Raw genomic sequence first — 22300 nt, forward strand, 5'->3', positions numbered from 1 at the left:
AAAGGATTACCTTTTATTTTTGACAGTTAGGCATATTGGTATAAGGTATATGAAAATGGTGTCTACTTCCCTGATTTTGCTCTGTGTTTCACGTACTCCACTTCACGTTTCTCCTTAGATTTGTGTCACTCTCCCGACGTTGGAATATGAAAATGAAGAGGAATATGGCAATGTGAAGAGCTGTTAGACTTTTGTATAAATGTACCTAGAGGTACAGTACTGAATTGTAATATGTGTGAGTTGGAAGGCGTACCAAACTCACAGAATGTGGAGTTAGTGTAAAACACATCTGGGTTTCTTTGACATGAAAGAAATTGGGATTCGTACCCGTACTCACAGTGGGTAAGGCAAGGTTACTCTCATCAAGGTATCTTTTCTTGTGCAATTTATTTCAATAGAAAAAAAATTTCCAATAAAATTTTTATACAAAGGTGAATTAAAAATCGGATGAGAGTGGTTAGTTCTCAGACATCACTGTGATCCTTAGGAGGGATCAAATCCGGATATCACCCACCATCAACATGTTTCGAGAGGTATACTCTCTTCCTGAGGAAGAGAGTATACCTCTCAAAACATGTTGATCCAGGCATAAGTGTGTGACATACGGAGAGAGGTAGGTAAAGTGACCAGTTACCCTGTGTTGACCTTGGTGGGTGATATCCGGATTTGATCCCTCCTAAGGATCACAGTGATGTCTGAGAACTAACCACTCTCATCTGATTTTTTAATTCCCCTTTGTATAAAAATTTTATTGGAAAAAAAAATTCTATTGAAATAAATTGCACAAGAAAAGATACCTTGATGAGAGTGACCTTGCCTTACCCACTGTGAGTACGGGTACGAATACCAATTTCTTTCATGTCAAAGAAACCCAGATGTGTTTTACACTAACTCCACATTCTGTGAGTTTGGTACGCCTTCCAACTCACACATATTACAATTCAGTACTGTACCTCTAGGTACATTTATACAAAAGTCTAACAGCTCTTCACATTGCCATATTCCTCTTTATTTTCATATTCCAACGTCGGGAGAGTGACACAAATCTAAGGAGAAACGTGAAGTGGAGTACGTGAAACACAGAGCAAAATCAGGGAAGTAGACACCATTTTCATATACCTTATACCAATACGCCTAACTGTCCAAAATAAAAGGGAGTGGGCAGTTATCTATACCACCCATCCTATCTAGCATTTCTGTTTTTGGGGGTATACTTTGGGAAACCCCTTAAGGTATAGATCAGGCAGATCCCCAGTAGAGGCGCCATGTTACTCTACTCAAACCACAAAAAGACATGATAAAACTCCCAGAGACACCATGTCATACATCAACACGTTCTCTACCTCAAGTTCAACTATGGTGGGCACGGTGAAAAAATTCTGGGACATAGTGAAGCAAGACCCAGAAATTCCAGTCTTTAAAGATACAAGGATCATGCTATGCTACAAGAGGGGTCGCAACATCTGGGATCGTGTGGTCAAAACAGATGTGTCCAGTTTTGGGAAAGGACTTTTTATCAAGAAAGCCCGGTAACTATAGATGCAACGGTTGTGTTACCTGCGGATATCTTGAACCTGGGGACTCATTTGTACATCCACTTTCGGGTGTAAGGTACAAAATCAGACAAATCTTAACCTGCACAAGTCGATATGTGGTGTACATCATTCGCTGTCCATGTGGGCTCATCTATGTGGGCAAAACCACTAGATCTTTTAAGGAGGGCATGGCGGCGCACAGTTCATCAATCAAGGCGGCACTGGAAGGAGTGACATCGGACCAACCAGTTGCCCGACATTTTAGTGACAACAAGCATCCGTTACCCACATTAAAATATAAACTGATAGACCAAATTGCACATTCAATTCGTGGGGGTGACCATGACAAACGGTTACTTTAACTCGAGCCAATTACATTCATCCACTTGGACTGAATGAGTAGTTATCTTTGAATTGCTTCTTATAAAAGTTGCTATGTCTATTCGGTCTGGTTTATATTCTGTGTATCTTTGCCTATTCAGAAGCTATCCAGTTCATTGTATGTTGCTTTCTTACAAAAACCTGCTGGTTGCATTTGTCTTATGATTTACTGTTGCTCTCCTTATATCTCCGCTCTGGTGATTGCTATATAACACTTTTTCAGGTTTTTATATCTCCAACGTAATGGACTGTGTCAATTTATATCTTCTCTCTTTTTTCACTCAGTGCGTGCCTCGTCTCCATGGCAACGCTTCTAGCGGAGGCACAGGGTGACGCCAGATGACGTCACCAGACGGCGCCGCTGTGGGACGAGCTGGGCGATGCGGACGGCTGACACGGGGTTCTTCTCTTCTATTCAGGTAAGTTTGCATTCATGTAATGGTGTCTTTAAAAATGGTATTAAATTACGAAACGTCAGAACACTTGCTGCTGGTGTGGTCTGCAATCATTTATGTTGTCAAGTCCTAGGAGTGCCGCCCCTGTACCATGGTACACTGAATGATATATATATATGTATGTAGGAACAACAATACCCAGCGCACAAAAGTCCTCAGAGCTCTCAAATATATATATATATATATATATATATATATATATATATATGTGTGTTTATGGTACTTGTGGAGTATCACGGCTCCCACGGCCTGCATCGTATGCAGATCGTATGCTAAAAATCGCATCGCATTGCATGTGGCATACGATGGCATACGATGCGATGCGATGTTTTACCGATTTTTGACCATTTTTGCTCAAAAATCGTATGCCATCGCATGGCATCGTATGCCATATGTAGTGGCATACGATGCGATACGATGTTTTACCGATTTTTGAGCATTTTAGCTAAAAAATCGTATGCGATCGCATCGGATGCCATGCGATGCGATCGCACCCGATTTTGCATTGAAATGCATCAGAATGCATTGAAATGTGTATTAAACTTGTGAAATGCCCCCAAATGCCATTTTTCATAGTGCACCACCCCCACTATCAACGTCAACCCGAAGCGTGGCGAGCGCAGCAAGCCCGCGAGGTGCGGCGGTACGCGTCCTATGACCTTTTCATACCCCCACTATCCACGTCGGCGTGGAGTTGAGAATAGAATAGTGTGGCGAGCGCAGCGAGCCACCGAGCCTGAAGCGTGGCGAGCGGACGCGGATACCTTCACAGCTATACGTGTCCCCTCGCGGGCTTCACAGGTATCCGCGTCCGCTCGCTACGCTTCGGGATCGGTGGCTCGCTGCGCTCGCCACACTATTATATTCTCAACTCCAGGCCGACGTGGATAGTGGGGGTATGAAAAGGTCATAGGATGCGTACCGCTGCGCTCACCACGCTTCGGGTTGACGTTGATAGTGGGGGTGGTGCACTATGAAAAATGGCATTTGGGGGCATTTCACTACTTTGATACACATTTCAATGCATTCTGATGCATTTCAGTGCAAAATCGGGTGCCATCGCATCGCATCGGATGCCATCGTATGGCATCCGATGCGATCGCATACGATTTTTGAGCTAAAATGCTCAAAAATCGGTAAAACATCGTATCGCATCGTATGCCATCGTATGCCACTACATATGGCATACGATGCCATACGATGGGAGCCGTGATACTCCACAAGTACCATGTTTATATTAATCCGCCCGCTTCAGTTACCCATTGACCAAGTTTATACTGCCTTTACTCTGTGTTTTGACAGTGTAATATTGTCCCATGCAGTTTGTGGCCAGTAATGACAAGTGGGAGGGGGCCCCCCTGTCTAAAGTGCCCCGGGCCCCCCAAAGGCTTAATCTGGCCCTGGCCTCAATGAGATGTTAACATTTGCTGCATTTCTCTAATGATTATTGTATGATTTTGCATTCTGTCACTTTATTCCTCAATTTAGTTTCAGTCCATAATCCATCATTTATATTTTTCACATATGGGACCACCACTATTGGGAATCTATCCCCTTTTTGAATATGTATGTAGATAGCTATATCTATAGAGTGTATCATTTAGGTATTTTCAAATTACGTATACAGTTTTTGTTCCAGCTTAAAATGGTAATTATGTCAACAATTCAAGCATATTGGTTATATGTTATTCATGTTTTCACAGTTTTCACCAGCGAAAGTGGTAATCCCCGTTTAAGCGAAAGTGGGTGCTTCCACCCACTTCTTCTTAAATGTGGATTACCACTTTCACAATTAATGAGAGTTGTCCATATAACTTCTGAGGAGAATGAATTACCATAAACTCTGGAAGTGTCACGGTTTTTGACTCGGACGGGTGAATGCCAGACCGGGAATTGGCTTGACCTGACTCAAGGGTGCGGAGTCTAACCGTACCGGTGGTTTTCGCCAGTGACCCCTCCAAGCAGGATTTGGGCTTCGCTGCACTCGGTACGCCGGTCGCGGTCCCCTGGTCAGGTTTCCCACATGGTGCTGGTAAACACTGGGCGTAAGGCAGGGTAAGCTTTGGAATACTCATGGTCAGACTTGCCGGGTCAGGAACTTGTAGACAGATACAGGTACTATAGGAATAGGCTTGAGCAAGAGTCCAAGTACTAGCCGGGTCATACACTGGGAGTCACAGGATGCAGTACACAGGGAGCGGGCAGGAGAATGGTCACAGAACAAGCCAAGGTCATACACTGGATGTCACGGATGTAGTACACAGGGAGCAGGCAGGAGAATGGTCACAGAACAAGCCAAGGTCATACACTGGATGTCACGGATGAAGTACACAGGGAGGGGGAAGGAGAATAGTCAGGAGAATAGCTGGAATCATACACTGGTAACACTGGATTTCAGACCAAGCACTGGGAACGCTGGAGCAGGTTAGTGAACCTATACTCTGGCAGCTTTGGTCTGCCAGAGACTGCCTTTTTATAGGAAGCACAATTAGCTGGATACTCACAGGTGCTTTAATCAATGAGGGCTGATCATGGTCAGTTTACACAGAACTTCCTTGCAGGAGAGATTCACCAGGTGTTGTAACTAATTAGCAGAGCTCAGATCACACAGACTTTCCTGCAGCATGGAGTGGACCAGAAGCTGTAATCAGCATGTAATGTTCAACTATACAGAGCTGTCAGCAGCATGAGACAAAGCCAGCAGGTTTTTACAAGCAGGTAACACTGAAATACTTGCATATTGTGACATTACCCTCCCCTCTAGGGGTGGGCTCCGAACACCCCACATGGAAATTTTCAAGGTCGCTTGCGGCGCTTCTTTTTCTTAGAAGAACATTTAGATCCCTTCAAGGCTGGTGACACCTCTGGCTTTTCAAAATGGGCTCTGGCCAACACTAGACCACCCAGAAAAGAAGTGGCATCGTGTTCAGAATCATAATCTGAGTTGGAGTCTAGTTCTGGGGTGCAGATCAAAGATTTTTTAGCAGATGATTCTTTGAGACCATGAAGTGCTAAAGAGCCGACACGAATGCCCCTAACTGTTGAGCTCTTTGATTCAGATCTTGGCAACAAAATTTTTTGCAGAAGCTCTAGTTCTCTCGGCATGCCATCTAGATGACCCATGGTTTTGAAGAGGCATAGGCAGACTTTTAACCAAGGAAGATGAAGGAGTATTTAATCCAAATTTGTCAATCACGGCCCTGGAGAATGATATCAGATCTCGCAGTCGAGGATCATTGGCTTCAACAAGTGGATTGACCCATTCTAGTGCTTCTCCTCGGAAGGATAAGATCATAAATTTTACAATATTAGCCATATTGACTCCAGAAGAGGGATCATGATTCATGGCGTCTAGGTAGTAATCTGCTAGAACCTGGTAATGGGAAAGATTACCATCAAAAGAAATGTCTTCAGATGACTTCTCAGCTGGCTTTTGTATCACAGACAACCCTGCTGGAACCTTAGACACAATGGATGTCTCTTGAACTTGAGGCAGGACTGAAGCCTCAGATAGGACAGCCACCTCCGATGAAATGGACACCTCTCGTACACCAGGTATGGCAGGCGAACCCTCTCGGATGTCCATTACAGTAGGCATTTGCACACTAAAAAAAATTTCTTGGTTGACATGATTAGGCCCGGAGGCCATGGAAGTAGATCTGGAGACCACGGAGGCAGGCCCGGAGGCCATGGGGACTGGCCCAGAGGCCAAGGAGATTTGCCCGTAGGCCACAGAGACTGGCCCGGAGGCCATGACACACAAGTCCTCATGCCCAGGGGCAAGGGCAGACAGGTCCTCTTGCCCGGAGGCAAGGGCAGATGGGTCCTCATGCCCGCAGGCAAGGGCAGATGGGTCCTCATGCCCGCAGGCAAGGGCAAATAGATCTCTACCAGGGGTGACACACTGGGAACCCCCACCTGGGGTGAATGACTCGGAACCCCCTTCTAGGGTTAAAAGACTCGGAACCCCCACCTGGGGTGAATGACTCGGAACCCCCTTCTAGGGTTAAAAGACTCGGAACCCCCTTCCGGGGTGACTGACTCGGAACCCCCTTCCGGGGTGACTGACTCGGAACCCCCTTCCGGGGCGACTGACTCGGAACCCTCTTCCGGGGCGACTGACTCGGAACCCCCTTCCGGGGCGACTGACTCGGAACCCCCTTCCGGGGCGACTGACTCGGAACCCCCTTCCGGGGCGACTGACTCGGAACCCCCTTCCGGGGCGACTGACTCGGAACCCCCTTCCGGGGCGACTGACTCGGAACCCCCTTCCGGGGCGACGGACTCGGAACCCCCTTCCGGGGCGACGGACTCGGAACCCCCTTCCGGCGCGACTGACTCGGAACCCCCTTCCGGGGTTACGGACTCGGAACCCCCTTCCGGGATGACGGACTCAGAACCCCTAACTGGGGTGATATATAGAGCCCCTTCTTGAGGCAAAGTGTTCAGTGGCCCATCTTGGGAAGCCACACTCAGAGACCCTTCCTGGGGTGTGGCAACTAGAGGATCCTTTTCGGGTGCAACACTCGGAGATCCCTCTTGGGGTAATATACTCAGAGAACCTTTTTGGGGTACCACTTTCAGAGACCCCTCTTGGGGTGCAGTGCTCAGGAATCCCTCCTGGGGCGCAATGCTCAGAGACCCTGTTTGGGGTGTGGTACTCTGAGACCCTACTTGGAGTCTGACAGTCTGAGACCCCTCCTGGTGCACGACAATCTGAACCACTTCCTGAGGCTTAAAACTCTGAGAACCCTCCTGGGAAATGACAGTCTGACGCCCTTCCTGGGGTATGACCCTCCGAGACCCCTTCTGAGGTGAAGGACTCTGAAACCCTTCTTGGGGCTCGCCATTCTGAGACCCCTCTCAGAACTCGACACTGTGAGAGTCCACTTGGGGTGACACACTTTGATGCCCCTCTTCGGGCAAGACACTAGGAAGCCTTTCCTTGGGCAAGACACTAGGAAGCTCCTCCTGGAGCACTTTGCTCGGAAGCTCCTCCTTGGGCAAGACACTAGGAAGCTCCTCCTGGAACACAATACTCGGAAGCCCCTCCTTGGGCTGGACTGACAGGACCCCCATCTGGGGCTGGCTGGATAGAACCCCCTCCTGGGGTTGGACTGATGGGACCCCCTCTTGGGGTGAGACTGAATGGAGCCCCTCTTGGGTTTGGACCAACAGGGGCCCCTCTTGGGGTTGGACACCCGGACTCCCCTCTTGGAACTTGACACTCAGGTTCCCCTCTTGCGGTTTGACCAAAATGTTTCAGTTTTTAGGCAAGAGGATCTTAGTTATGGGTCCAAAGTGATAGCCACGAAACTCTTCCTGAGTGGGCACAGAAGCACTAATTTTATTCATGGCCTCACGGAGAGAGCAATCCCCAATCAAATGGTCCTGGGCTCCACAATAAAAACATAAATTTAAGGACCTGCGCCACTGGCGTTCCTCATCTGACAACTGGGAATGAGGCCGACTCAGGTACCTATCCTTACAGGGCACAGATGCTGATGCCACTGGAATGCCCGGAATGGCGTCAGAGGGTCTTGCAGGCACCGGACCTGGAGTGGAAGGTACCTTGCTCCTGGAAAAGCTGTCCAGCAAACAGATTATTAGGGACAAGATTTTAGTCAAAATTTCTTGCAACTGCTGGATCAGCTGCACAAGCTCCTTTAAAGTTCCTGAATCACATTCCACAGGGGTTATAGGAGTTGGAACAACGTTCTTCTGCTGTAACAGCGTCTGTAAAAGCTGAATGATCATAGCTTGATCCAGCTCTTGCTTGCTAACCCCAGCAAACGGTTGCTTCAATAGCTCCTTGGTTGGGCCAGAGCATTCTGTCACGGTTTTTGACTCGGATGGGTGAATGCCAGACCGGGAATTGGCTTGACCTGACTCAGGGGTGCGGAGTCTAACCGTACCGGTGGTTTTCGCCAGTGACCCCTCCAAGCAGGATTTGGGCTTCGCTGCACTCGGTACGCCGGTCGCGGTCCCCTGGTCAGGTTTCCCAAATGGTGCTGGTAAACACTGGGCATAAGGCAGGGTAAGCTCTGGAATACTCATGGTCAGACTTGCCGGGTCAGGAACTTGTAGACAGATACAGGTACTATAGGAATAGGCTTGAGCAAGAGTCCAAGTACTAGCCGGGTCATACACTGGGAGTCACAGGGAGCGGGCAGGAGAATGGTCACAGAACAAGCCAAGGTCATACACAGGATGTCACGAATGCAGTACACAGGGAGCAGGCAGGAGAATGGTCACAGAACAAGCCAAGGTCATACACTGGATGTCACGGAAGTAGTACACAGGGAGCGGGCAGGAGAATAGTCAGGAGAATAGCTGGAATCATACACTGGTAACACTGGATTTCAGACCAAGCACTGGGAACGCTAGAGCAGGTTAGTGAACCTATACTCTGGCAGCTTCTGTCTGCCAGAGACTGCCTTTTTTATAGGAAGCACAATTAGCTGGATACTCACAGGTGCTTTAATCAACGAGGGCTGATCATGGTCAGTTTACACAGAACTTCCTTGCAGGAGAGATTCACCAGGTGTTGTAACTAATTAGCAGAGCTCAGATCACACAGACTTTCCTGCAGCATGGAGTGGACCAGAAGCTGTAATCAGCATGTAATGTTCAACTATACAGAGCTGTCAGCAGCATGAGACAAAGCCAGCAGGTTTTTACAAGCAGGTAACACTGAAATACTTGCATATTGTGACATTACCCTCCCCTCTAGGGGTGGGCTCCGAACACCCCACATGGAAATTTTCAAGGTCGATTGCGGCGCTTATTTTTCTTAGAAGAACATTTAGATCCCTTCAAGGCTGGTGACACCTCTGGCTTTTCAAAATGGGCTCTGGCCAACACTAGACCACCCAGAAAAGGAGCGGCATCGTGTTCAGAATCATAATCTGAGTTGGAGTCTAGTTCTGGGGTGCAGATCAAAGATTTTTTAGCAGATGATTCTTTGAGACAATGAAGTGCTAAAGTGCTGACACGAATGCCCCTAACTGTTGAGCTCTTTGATTCAGATCTTGGCAAAAAAATTTGCAGAAGCTCTAGTTCTCTCGGCATGCCATCTAGATGACCCATGGTTTTGAAGAAGCATAGGCAGACTTTTAACCAAGGAAGATGAAGGAGTTTTTAATCCAAATTTGTCAATCACGGCCCTGGAGAATGATATCAGATCTCGCAGTCGAGGATCATTGGCTTCAACAAGTGGATTGACCCATTCTAGTGCTTCTCCTCGGAAGGATGAGATCATAAATTTTACAATATTAGCCATATTGACTCCAGAAGAGGGATCATGATTCATGGCGTCTAGGTAGTAATCTGCTAGAACCTGGTAATGGGAAAGATTACCATCAAAAGAAATGTCTTCAGATGACTCCTCAGCTGGCTTTTGTATCACAGACAACTCTGCTGGAACCTTAGACACAATGGATGTCTCTTGAACTTGAGGCAGGACTGAAGCCTCAGATAGGACAGCCACCTCCGATGAAATGGACACCTCTCGTACACCGGGTATGGCAGACGAACCCTCTCGGATGTCCATTACAGTAGGCATTGGCACACTAAAAAAAATTTCTTGGTTGAAATGTTTAGGCCCGGAAGCCATGGAAGTAGATCTGGAGACCACGGAAGCAGGCCCGGAGGCCACGGGGACTGGCCCGGAGGCCAAGGAGATTTGCCCGGAGGCCACAGAGACTGGCCTGGAGGCCACGACACACAAGTCCTCATGCCCAGGGGCAAGGGCAGACGGGTCCTCTTGCCCGGAGGCAAGGGCAGATGGGTCCTCATGCCCGCAGGCAAGGGCAGATGGGTCCTTATGCCCGCAGGCAAGGGCAGATAGATCTCTACCAGGGGTGACAGACTCAGAACCCCCACCTGGGGTGAATGACTCGGAACCCCCTTCCAGGGTGACTGACTCGGAACCCCCTTCCGGGGTGACTGACTCGGAACCCCCTTCCGGGGTGACTGACTCGGAACCCCTAACTGGGGTGATATATAGAGCCCCTTCTTGAGGCAAAGTGTTCAGTGGACCATCTTGGGAAGCCCATCTTGGGAAGCCACACAGGGCAGACGGGTCCTCTTGCCCGGAGGCAAGGGCAGATGGGTCCTCTTGCCCGGAGGCAAGGGCAGATGGGTCCTCATGCCCGCAGGCAAGGGCAGATGGGTCCTCATGCCCGCAGGCAAGGGCAGATGGGTCCTCATTCCTGCAGGCAAGGGCAGATAGATCTCTACCAGGGGTGACAGACTCGGAACCCCCTTCTGGGATGACGGACTCGGAACCCCCTTCCGGGATGACGGACTCTGAACCCCTAACTGGGGTGATATATAGAGCCCCTTATTAAGGCAAAGTGTTCAGTGGCCCATCTTGGGAAGCCACACTCAGAGACCCTTCCTGGGGTGTGGCAACCAGAGGATCCTTTTCGGGTGCAACACTCGGAGATCCCTCTTGGGGTAATATACTCAGAGAACCTTTTTGGGGTACCACTTTTAGAGACTCCTCTTGGGGTGCAGTGCTCAGGAAACCCTCCTGGGGCGCAATGCTCAGAGACCCTGTTTGGGGTGTGGTACTCTGAGACCCTACTTGGAGTCTAACAGTCTGAGACCCCTCCTGGTGCACGACAATCTGAACACCTTCCTGAGGCTTAAAACTCTGAGAACCCTCCTGGGAAATGACAGTCTGAGGCCCTTCCTGGGGTATGACCCTCCGAGACCCCTTCTGAGGTGAAGGACTCTGAAACCCTTCTTGGGGCTCGCCATTCTGAGACCCCTCTCAGAACTCGACACTGTGAGAGTCCACATGGGGTGACACACTTTGATGCCCCTCTTCGGGCAAGACACTAAGAAGCCTTTCCTTGAGCAAGACACTAGGAAGCTCCTCCTGGAGCACTTTATTCGGAAGCCCCTCCTTGGGCTGGACTGACAGGACCCCCATCTGGGGCTTGCTGGATAGAACCCCCTCCTGGGGTTGGACTAATGGGACCCCCTCTTGGGGTGAGACTGAATGGACCCCCTCTTGGGTTTGGACCAACAGGGGCCCCTCTTGGGGTTGGACACCCGGACTCCCCTCTTGGAACTTGACACTCAGGTTCCCCTCTTGCGGTTTGACCAAAATGTTACTGTTTTTAGGCAAGAGGATCTTAGTTCTGGGTCCCCAGTGATAGCCATGAAACTCTTCCTGAGTGGGCACAGAAGCACTAATTTTATTCCTGGCCTCATGGAGAGAGCAATCCCCAATCAAATGGTCCTGGGCTCCACAATAAAAACATAAATTTAAGGACCTGCGCCGCTGGCGTTCCTCATCTGACAACTGGGAACTAGACCGACTCAGGTACCTATCCTTACAGGGCACAGATGCTGATGCCACTGGAATGCCCGGAATGGCGTCAGAGGGTCTTGCAGGCACCGGACCTGGAGTGGAAGGTACCTTGCTCCTGAAAAAGCTGTCCAGCAAACAGATTATTAGGGACAAGATTTTAGTCAAAATTTCTTGTAACTGCTGGATCAGCTGCACAAGCTCCTTTAAAGTTCCTGAATCACATTCCACAGGGGTTATAGGAGTTGGAACAACGTTCTTCTGCTGTAACAGGGTCTGTAAAAGCTGAAAGATCATAGCTTGATCCAGCTCTTGCTTGCTAACCCCAGCAAACGGTTGCTCTAATAGCTCCTTGGTTGGGCCAGAGCATTCTGTCACGGTTTTTGACTCGGACGGGTGAATGCCAGACCGGGAATTGGCTTGACCTGACTCAGGGGTGCGGAGTCTAACCGTACCGGTGGTTTTCGCCAGTGACCCCTCCAAGCGGGATTTGGGCTTCGCTGCACTCGGTACGCCGGTCGCGGTCCCCTGGTCAGGTTTCCCAAATGGTGCTGGTAAACACTGGGCGTAAGGCAGGGTAAGCTCTGGAATACTCATGGTCAGACTTGCCGGGTCAGGAACTTGTAGACAGATACAGGTACTATAGGAATAGGCTTGAGCAAGAGTCCAAGTACTAGCCGGGTCATACACTGGGAGTCACAGGATGCAGTACACAGGGAGCGGGCAGGAGAATGGTCACAGAACAAGCCAAGGTCATACACTGGATGTCACAAATGCAGTACACAGGGAGCAGGCAGGAGAATGGTCACAGAACAAGCCAAGGTCATACACTGGATGTCACGGATGTATTACACAGGGAGCGGGAAGGAGAATAGCCGGAATCATACACTGGTAACACTGGATTTCAGACCAAGCACTGGGAACGCTGGAGCAGGTTAGTGAACCTATACTCTGGCAGCTTCTGTCTGCCAGAGACTGCCTTTTTATAGGAAGCACAATTAGCTGGATAATCACAGGTGCTTTAATCAACGAGGGCTGATCATGGTCAGTTTACACATAACTTCCTTGCAGGAGAGATTCACCAGGTGTTGTAACTAATTAGCAGAGCTCAGATCACATAGACTTTTCTGCAGCATGGAGTGGACCAGATGCTGTAATCAGCATGTAATGTTCAACTATACAGAGCTGTCAGCAGCATGAGACAAAGCCAGCAGGTTTTTACAAGCAGGTAACACTGAAATACTTGCATATTGTGACAGGAAAAAATGGGATCTCACTTTATCTAGAGAGGATACAATCCCGATTAAAGAAGCTATTATCCATTGTAAAAATTTACCCAGAGAGCAGTCTTTTCTGAAGAAAACAGAGACTCGCATAAGGAGAGACTCATTTTTTGATCAACCTATTCTATTGCTTTCAAACATATACGGAATACAAAATTTAACCATTGGCATATAGTGCAGACTGACCAAAATATAGGTATTTTCTGTAAAAACACTCCACTTTTTTGCTACAAAAGAAGCAACAATACCAGGGATATGCTGGTAAAATGAGATATTGGACCTATTAAGAACACAACATTGTTGGTGCTTCCGGTTCTGGCTCTGGAGAGGACAGCCGCAATATCCTGAAGCTCCGTGTCTCCCCCAGCCTCCGAACCCCGCCTACCACTATAATACACACCGCAGACCCACGGATATCCCCCTCACCGTCCGGGTACCTCTGCTCCTTGGATCGGAGCGGCCGCAAACAGGAATCCTGCCCTCAGCCTGCACGGGCGTCCGAGTCTCCCTGCTGATAACCCGCCAGGCGGATCACGTGAGGTGTGGCGATCTGGAGACACCAGGAGTGTTCTAACTCCGGTCCCCCTGCTGCAGACAAGCCTCCCTGCCTCAGACTACACAGTGCCTGGCAGCCGCATCGTTCTGCCTGCTAGCACACACGGCTGGTCACGTGTGGTACAGCAGATCAGAGCCGCCTGAGCAGCAGCCCCGATCACCCAGTCTCCTCATCCCTTTCTCCGGCCTGGCCCACTTCCCCCCTCACAAAGATTGATAAATACCTGTCAGCCCCCACCACAGATGACACACCGCGGCACCGCTCATCCAGCCGCCATGCCCGATACAAAATGGCACAGACAGCTGAAACTCAGGCCCTCACCCAGCCTAAGCAGCAGCAGAGTGCTGGCAGGGGAAAAAAACAGCATCACCCATTACCCTCCAAACTGTAAGTTCTGACACAGACTCTGTGCTCGACTCTCAGCTCATGCATACACCTGCATTAGATCATGCAGCTTCCCCTCTCTCCTCTGAGATTCCTCCATCTCTATCCCAGCATCAACATGAGGGTCCCATAACTTATTCTGAGATAGTCAAGGCCATACAAGATACTATAAGTACTAATATGGAAGCTCACGCGAACAGGGTCACCCAAGCTGTCCAGGACATTAAATCTCAGTACAAGCAACTATCTATAAGAGTCGCAGGCACTGAAAATTTAGCTGGCGAGATGTTCCAGGATGTCACAGACCTTAAGGATCAGTCTGCAGCTATGCAGAAGGCACAATATCAAATGCAGTCTAAATTGGACGACTTAGAAAACCATTCCCATAGAAATAATCTCAGGATGGACTGCCAGAGACGTTCAACGGCCCTGCGTTAATCACATTTATCCAGTCCACACTACCAGAGTTATTAGCTGTTTCAGATGAGTGTGCTGGAATGATAGCGGAACGGGCGCATAGAATCGGCCCTCAGCGATCATCCACAGATGCCCGCCTCAGACCGGTAATATTCCGGTGTCTAAATTATATCCACAAGGAGGCACTGTGGTCCACATCATGGTGAAAACTTGACCTATCCTGGAATGACTCAAGGCTTTTCATTTTCCAAGACTATTCCACTGAAGTTGCTAGAGCCCGGAAGGAGTTTGCCCCTCTGCGCTCACGCCTGGCGAGAGGCAACTGAAAATGTGTCCTGTTGTATCCTGCTCATCTCTGACTCTTCTCTGGATTTGCCTTCAAGGACTTCTCAACTGTAACAGATGCCGAGGCATACCTATCTGAGGAACACACTGGGCCGAATTCCCCCCCATTGTTCACACAAGATCAGCCTACCTGAAAGCTTCCTTTTGACTTAGCTCGTACCAAGTTGTTTGCCACAGTTTTCCCTTCACCTGGTCGACTGATTCCCGATGATCCCCCCCCCCCCCTGAATTAATAATACCTCTTGGATAGTAATTTGAGAAGTATATGAGTGGGGCTATCCTCACTCATATCTCATTGCTTCAGGATTCTTTAGAATGATTTGCCTGACGTGGATTTGTGATGTTTTTTTCATGCTATATTTCTAATTAACGGTTGGTTTAATTTAAGTTTACACCCTATTGGTGTCTATGTATATCTCTTTGGTGGAGCTGGGGCGACCCTGGACTGCTGGCTCGGATCTGAGGGGGCACGCCTGGTCTTGCCACACCTGTCATCAATTGGAAGTTTATTGTTAGAAAAGTACAGAGTTGTCGTAAAGGGCAATATGATTACTTTATTGTTATTGTTTGTTCCTTATATTTCCCTTATGTTTTTTCCCATATGTGTCAGAGCCTTTATAATGTTTTTTTATTTGTCTAGATCTCTCTTACATTTAACACTGTATAGCTCTCACTTACCAGAATAATCTGTGGACCTTCAGACCTGTGAGTTACCATGTCTCTTAGCTGATAAATGACCTCCTTAAAATTTGGAACATTTAAAGGGGGAAATTTACTAAAGGAAATTTGTAAAAAATAGGTGTATTTGTATCCAGAAATACACTTATTTTTGACATGTACTATCTCTAAAATACGGCAATTCGTATTCGTATTGTGATAGCACATCAAGACGAATACGAATTGCCGTATTTTCGGGATAGTAAATGTCAAAAAGAACGGTATTTCTGGATACAAATACACCTATTTTTTACAAATTTCCTTTAGTAAATTTCCCCCTTAATGTGGGGGGCTTCCACCTTCCAGCTAAACGTAAAAAAATACTTTTATATATGTCAAGGTTGGGGCTAGATATAGCCTTTGTACAGGAGTCCCATTTGGTTCCAACAGAAATACTTAAATTAGATACTTTGGGTTGGTTAGTCATGTCATCAGCCCTATATACTTCAAAGGCCAGGGGTGTGGTTACACTGATTAGAAAACATATTCCTACTAAGATCCACTCCCTTCAGACAGATCCGGAAGGCCGCTATTGTATTGTGGATGTAACCATTCATAAGACCCGCTACGTCCTAGCAAACATATATGCCCCAAATACTAATCAAAGCCAGTTTGTAATTAATTTGACCACTAAGCTCCTTCCCTATGCTCACCAAAATCTTATACTTGCTGGAGATTTCAATCTCACAGCTTCTACCACCCTAGACAGAAATATCCCAATTTCAAATAGACGCGCTCTCCCGAAATATGGAATACAACATCTTTTAACCCACCTCAGTTGATAGATGTATGGAGGGCATGCCACCCGATAGAACGGAATGCACATGTCTCTTGGAGGCTCATGGCTCTCTTTCTAGGATTGACTATATACTTATATCTGTATCGTTGTTTCCTGGAGTATTGGAATTAACCCTAGAACCAATCACCTTATCAGATCGTGGGGTCGGTGGAACTGGCAACATTTGTAGATCGGTGCCACATTCGACAGTGGCACTTCCCATCTAAACTTACTGACACACAAAGCTTTAGAAATAAGCTTGAAGCGTCCTGGATGGATTATAAGCACAACATTCAGGCAGAGGAGGAGACCCCACTTTTGTTTTGGCAGGCCCCCAAGCCTGTTCTTAGGGGAAATATTATTTCTTATGTGGCCAAACATAAAAAGGAATCCCAACAACTATATTTAGATGCCCAAACTAGACTGACTGAAGCCTAAAAGACATTTCAAAAATCTCCCACATTGTCTAATAAAACCAAATATAATGATCAGAAAATGCTATTTGACGTGCTGCTGTCCCAATTAGAATCCAAACTTACGTTTTTATCCCAGGCCAGATTCCATAAATATGGTAATAGATCTAGCCAATTATTGTCTAATTTATTACGTGGACAACATCCCCTCTCCACGATACAGGCCCTCAGGAGAGAGGATGGTATGGTGGTATATTCAGGACCGCAGTTTACGGAGACGTTACATGCCTTCTACGAGAGGCTGTACTCTACACCCCCCATTGATAACCAACAAAAGGAAACATTTGGGGAGTCTCTCATCCCGGTCATTACTGGCCCCAATAACTGAGGAGGAGATCCTGGCCACGATTAAGACTCTTAAACTAGGCAAATCTCTGTTTCCAATGAATTCTTTAAACTTCTTGCTCCCAAAATAGCTAAGCCTTTGAGTACCTTATATAACTCAATACTGCAGGGAACTCCACCCCCATTATATTTTAATTCGGCAATCCTTAAAATTATACATAAGCCTGGTAAAAATCCTCTCCTACCTGGTTCCTACAGTGGTTCCCAGCCTGTGGTAAGCGTACCCCTGGGGGTACACGCCTACCCGCTCGGGGGTACGCGGCGGCCCGGCCTGTAATGGCAGCCGCGGCAGTCAGACAGGTTGCTGGAGGGGAGGAGAGTGCATTGCACATCTCTGCTACCCCTCAGTGTGCTTCCCTGTGACTGGCCGCCCGTCCACCAATCAATCAGAGCTTGTGGGCCGGCAGCCGCAACTTTGATTGACGGGCAGCCCAGTCACAGTGAAGGGAAGGAGAGATACGCAGTGTGCTGTACTCTCATTCCCTGAGAGAAGCAGCAGCGGCAGCTACACGGCAGGGGGACACTGGACTGTCCTCTCCCCAGCAGCGTCAATGGTGAGTGTGCTGCTGCTGGGAAATACTATGGGGGCATTGCTGGCACTGTGGGGCATACTTGTTACTGGCACTGTGGGGCATTGCTGGCACTGTGGGGCATTGCTGGCACTGTGGGGCATACTTGTTGCTGGCACTGTGGGGCGTTGCTGGCACTGTGGGGCATACTTGTTGCTGGCACTGTGGGGCATTGCTGGCACTGTGGGGCATACTTGTTACTGGCACTGTGGGGCATTGCTGGCACTGTGGGGCATACTTGTTGCTGGCACTGTGGGGCATACTTGTTGCTGGCACTGTGGGGCATTGCTGGCACTGTGGGGCATACTTGTTGATGGCACTGTGGGGCATACTTGTTACTGGCACTGTGGGGTATACTTGTTGCTGGCACTGTGGGGCATACTTGTTGCTGGCACTGTGGGGCATACTTGTTGCTGGCACTGTGGGGCATTGCTGGCACTGTGGGGCATACTTGTTGCTGGCACTATGGGGGCATACTTGTTGCTGGCACTGTAGGGGCATTGTTGGCACTGTGGGCGCATACCCAGTACCATGGGGTCATACCTGGCACCGTGGTGGCATTCCCGTTTCTGGCACTGTGGGGGCATACCTGGCACCATTGGAGCATATGTGTATCAGGCACTTTTGGGGGCATATGTGTATCTGGCACTATTGGAAGGCTAACATGATCCGTTGGAATGTCTGTTGCTTCAGTAATAGAGACTTGACAAGGTTCTGTTATTTTATATGCTGTCCGCAGAATGGGCTGAACTTATATTGTGGTCAAGTGGTTGCACTTTTTTTCCCCTCATCATTGCCAGTATGACTTGCCCCTGTTAATCCACACCCCTTTTTAGGCCACGCCCCCTAAAAATTTCATGAGGGGGTACTCATAAATGAAAAGCCTAATCAAGGGGTACGGGAGACAAAAAAGGTTGGGAACCACCGCTATAGACCCATTTCTCTCTAAAATTCTGACTATAAAATATTCACCCATCACAGTACATTCTGACCAAACGGGCTTTGTCTGGGGACGACATTCCATTCTTAATGTTTGTAAAGCCCTCACGGTTATGCAATGGGTGGAGTCGGTCGGGGACTCGTGTCCCCATGTGCTACTCTCCCTTGAAGCCGAAAAGGCATTTGACTTGGGTCACTTAGGATCACTTATTCTATACCATGGAATGATTTGGACTCCCGGCTGACTTCATCCGCACAATTAAATTATTGTACTCGGGCTCCTCCTCTCAGATTCTGATGAATAATTATCTTTCAGCCCCACTTTCCCTATTAGGGGAACTAGACAGTTCTGTCGCCTCTGTTGTTTGCGTTAGCAGTAGAACCTTTGGCAATAACACTGCGTGCTTCACAGGATTTCACAGGAATAAAGGTAAATACCTCACAGGTTAAACTAAGTTTATTCGCAGACGATATATTTCTGTTTATATCCAATCCCAATATATCAATCCATGCAATACAAAATATCATATCTCACTTCTCTCACTTCTCAGGCTTTCGTGTCAACTACGATAAGTCCCGCCTACTACTCCTCCACACCTCTTCCTCATATTTCAGCTCCTCCCCACCCCATGTACCCCAACCTGTCTGCACCAATGCGAATACCCACATTGCACCTCTCTTCCTGCGCCTCAATTTATGGCTTTTAAATTACTTCATAGACCTTTGAGGACCACATTAAGAGCATTAACACCACTGTTGATTGTCGACAACTGTATATCTCGCTGCGCCGAGATAAGCAGAATATTTGCATGACTCAACGCACGAATCCCCTGTTATTTCTTTCTTTCAATATTCAATAAAAACTGATTATACGAAAAAAAATATTTCAGCTCCGCCTCTTATATCTCTCAGTTTACAATTTGTCCAGCGACACTTAAATACCTGGGGGTCCAGATCCCTACTAAATTAGATGCTAATATCCCACCCATTTATACAGCAGTAGATAAACAACTAACTGGATGGATCAAATTGCCTATGTCATTAGCGGGCAGAGTGGCTGAGATAAAATCCATAGCTTTTCCGAAATTATCTTACCTACTACAGATGTTGCCACTACAACTACAACATATTGATCTGCAGAAATTATACTTCAAGTTCGCTTGGGCGGGAAAGAGAGCACGTATCCCGTTTAATCGTTTGAAGCTTAGTAAGCTAGATGGAGGGTTTGACATGCCCGACATACAGTCCTTTTCACAAGCGGCCCATTTTAGATATACGGACTGGTTTACAGCTAGGTCGGAATATACTATCCCTACTCTTGAGAAACAGCTTTTCCACCCATACTCCCCAGTGGCTCTACTGCATGCCCTACTCAAACTATTACCCATTCAATCAGGAGGTCTGTACTATTCAGAGACACTTACAGGTCTTGGAAATGGATAATTAAGACATTGCGCAGGAAATTCACTTACTCCCCTTTTACTTCATTGTGGGGCAACCCCCAATTTATCCCGGGTCTTGAAAATGCGGAATTCCTTGGTTGGAGAAATAAGAGTATTACTAATATACGTACTGTGTTTGACCCTGGGTGCTCGATATTGCCTTAATCACAGTTGGCAGATAAATTTGATTTGCCCAGCCACCAATTTTATGTGTATCTCCAATCGAGGCATTTTGCACAGACCCAGCTGCCCCCCATGGCAAAAGATTCGTATAACAGACCCAATAGAATCCCTGTTGAGACCCGAGTGTGTGTTGGGGTACCGAATTAGATATTTATACTCCACACTAATTGAGGCTGGAACACAATATCACCAAGACAACTTCATTCACGTTGGCTACTGGATATCCCTGATCTTCCTGCACTGCCTGAGTTATTTAAGAAAATGCCATTCACTATGAAATACCTGCAGTCTGCTGCGCTGCAGGAAACCCATATCAAATTTTGGAATAGAGCATACAGAGCACCTGTGCAGAGGGCACACTTTGTCCTCAGTGACACTGGCTGTTGCTATAAATGTCAGAGATCTAATGCATCCTATTACCACAACTTTTGGGATTGCGCGAGGATCAGGCTTTTTTGGGATAAATTGGTCAATTATATTAATAGTATAGATGCTCTGAAACTTCGAAAACACCCTTGCAGCGTGCCTCTTTTTATATTTCCAAGTATGGGATCTTGGACCTAAAAAGCCACAGATTATACCAGTTCTGACAATTATATTGACAAATGCTAAGAAGTTAATCCTCACACACTGGATCCACAAGGGATCCCCCTCGATTATGGAACTACAAAAAGCAGTTCTGGATACATTGTTCTGCGAAAGGCAGGCTTTGAGGTCGGACCTGGAGAAAGGCGTTTCCCGCTTTTATAAAAAGTGGAAACTATATATTCTTATCCTAGATCCACAGGTTCAAGTGCGCATACAAATTTTGAATACATGTTTGAATCGGATTCAGTACTGAATCCCGGCGGTCGGGATCCCGGCGTTCAGAATCCCGACGCCGGAATCCCGACAGCCGAAATGTCGACAAGGGGGGGACGTGGATCGCCCCCCCTTGCGGGCTCGCTGCGCTCGCCACGCAGCGGGCCCGGTGCCTCGCTACGCTCGGCACACTAATTTATTCTCCCTCCAGGGGTGTCGTGGAAACCCACGGAGGGAGAATGTGTCGGTATTTCGGCGGTCGGGATTCCGGCGTCGGGATTCTGAACGCCGGGATCCCGACCGCCGGGATATTAACTGCATCCCGTTTGAATCTACTACCTGGTATCTACTGCGACAGAATGGCGCATAATTCTCCTATATGTCTCAAGGGCACTTGTTTCCTAGCACGGCGCCCCCGTTTTTGATCGAAGTGCATCTTATCGCATCGCATGCCGCTATATATTCGATTCGATTTTTAATTGTACGAGCACCCTTATGGGTGCTTACAATGTGAAATGCACCCCCATTGTCAACGCCACCCCCACTATCAACAGCAACCCAAAGCGTGGCGAGCGTAGCGAGCCCGCTAGGGGCGGCGGTACGCGTCCTCTGACCTTTTCATATTCCCACTATTTTAGATAGTGTGGCGAGCGCAACGAGCCACCGAGCTGGTGCCTCCCCTCCTGTGCCCGAGATGGCAGAATCTCCTGAAGTGACCTTGGCACAACTTCTGCAAGCTATTACCGATTCGGAAAAACAAGTGTCCGATAGGTGGAGGTAAAGATTGATATATCCTTTATTCGTCACGATATGCAAAAACTGAGGGACCGGGTTGGTGAGGCTGAGAACCGTGTTTCCACTTTAGAAGACATATGTGCACCCATCCCTACTCGCCTCTCCTCGCTGGAGTCTCAACGTGCCAGCAAAAATTGACCGATATGGAGGGAAGGCTTCGTAGGAACAATGTTCGCTTTGTGGGCCTCCCGGAGAAGGCAGAGGGTATGGAGCCAGAATCCTTCCTTGAGTCTTGGTTGGTGTCCCTGTTTGGAAAGGACGCCTTCACTCCCCAGTTTGCGGTGGAGCGGGCATAGAGTGCCTGCACGGCCGCTACCCCCTGGTGCACAACCACGCACGTTCATTGCAAAGTTTCTTCATTACAAAGATCGGGATGCTGTTCTCAGGCTTGCCAGGGTGAGGGGCCCACTTGAATATGAGGGCCGGAGGGTGGCGGCTTTTCAGGACTTTTCAGCGGAGGTCCAGAAATCACGGTCACAATTTACCAATGTTAAGCAGCGACTGCGCTCCCTGCAAATGAAGTACTCTATGCTGTACCCTGCATGTCTACGAGTGGTTGCCGGCAACCGGACCCATTTCT

At 48.1% G+C, this 22300-nt stretch overlaps 1 long non-coding RNA gene across 1 annotated transcript in view; it reads left to right on the forward strand.

Moving 5' to 3' along the window:
• Nucleotides 1-22300, forward strand: part of LOC146069788 (uncharacterized) — a 59170-nt gene that overhangs the window by 4508 nt on the left and 32362 nt on the right. Inside the window, exon 2 of the long non-coding RNA XR_014472974.1 lies at nucleotides 2202-2335. This is a non-coding gene — a long non-coding RNA (uncharacterized LOC146069788). The remainder of the gene's footprint in view (nucleotides 1-2201; nucleotides 2336-22300) is intronic.

Source organism: Crinia signifera, chromosome 1 (genome assembly GCF_055691185.1).
Source record: "Crinia signifera chromosome 1, ASM5569118v1, whole genome shotgun sequence".
In the NCBI taxonomy this organism is placed as follows: Eukaryota; Metazoa; Chordata; class Amphibia; order Anura; family Myobatrachidae; genus Crinia; species Crinia signifera.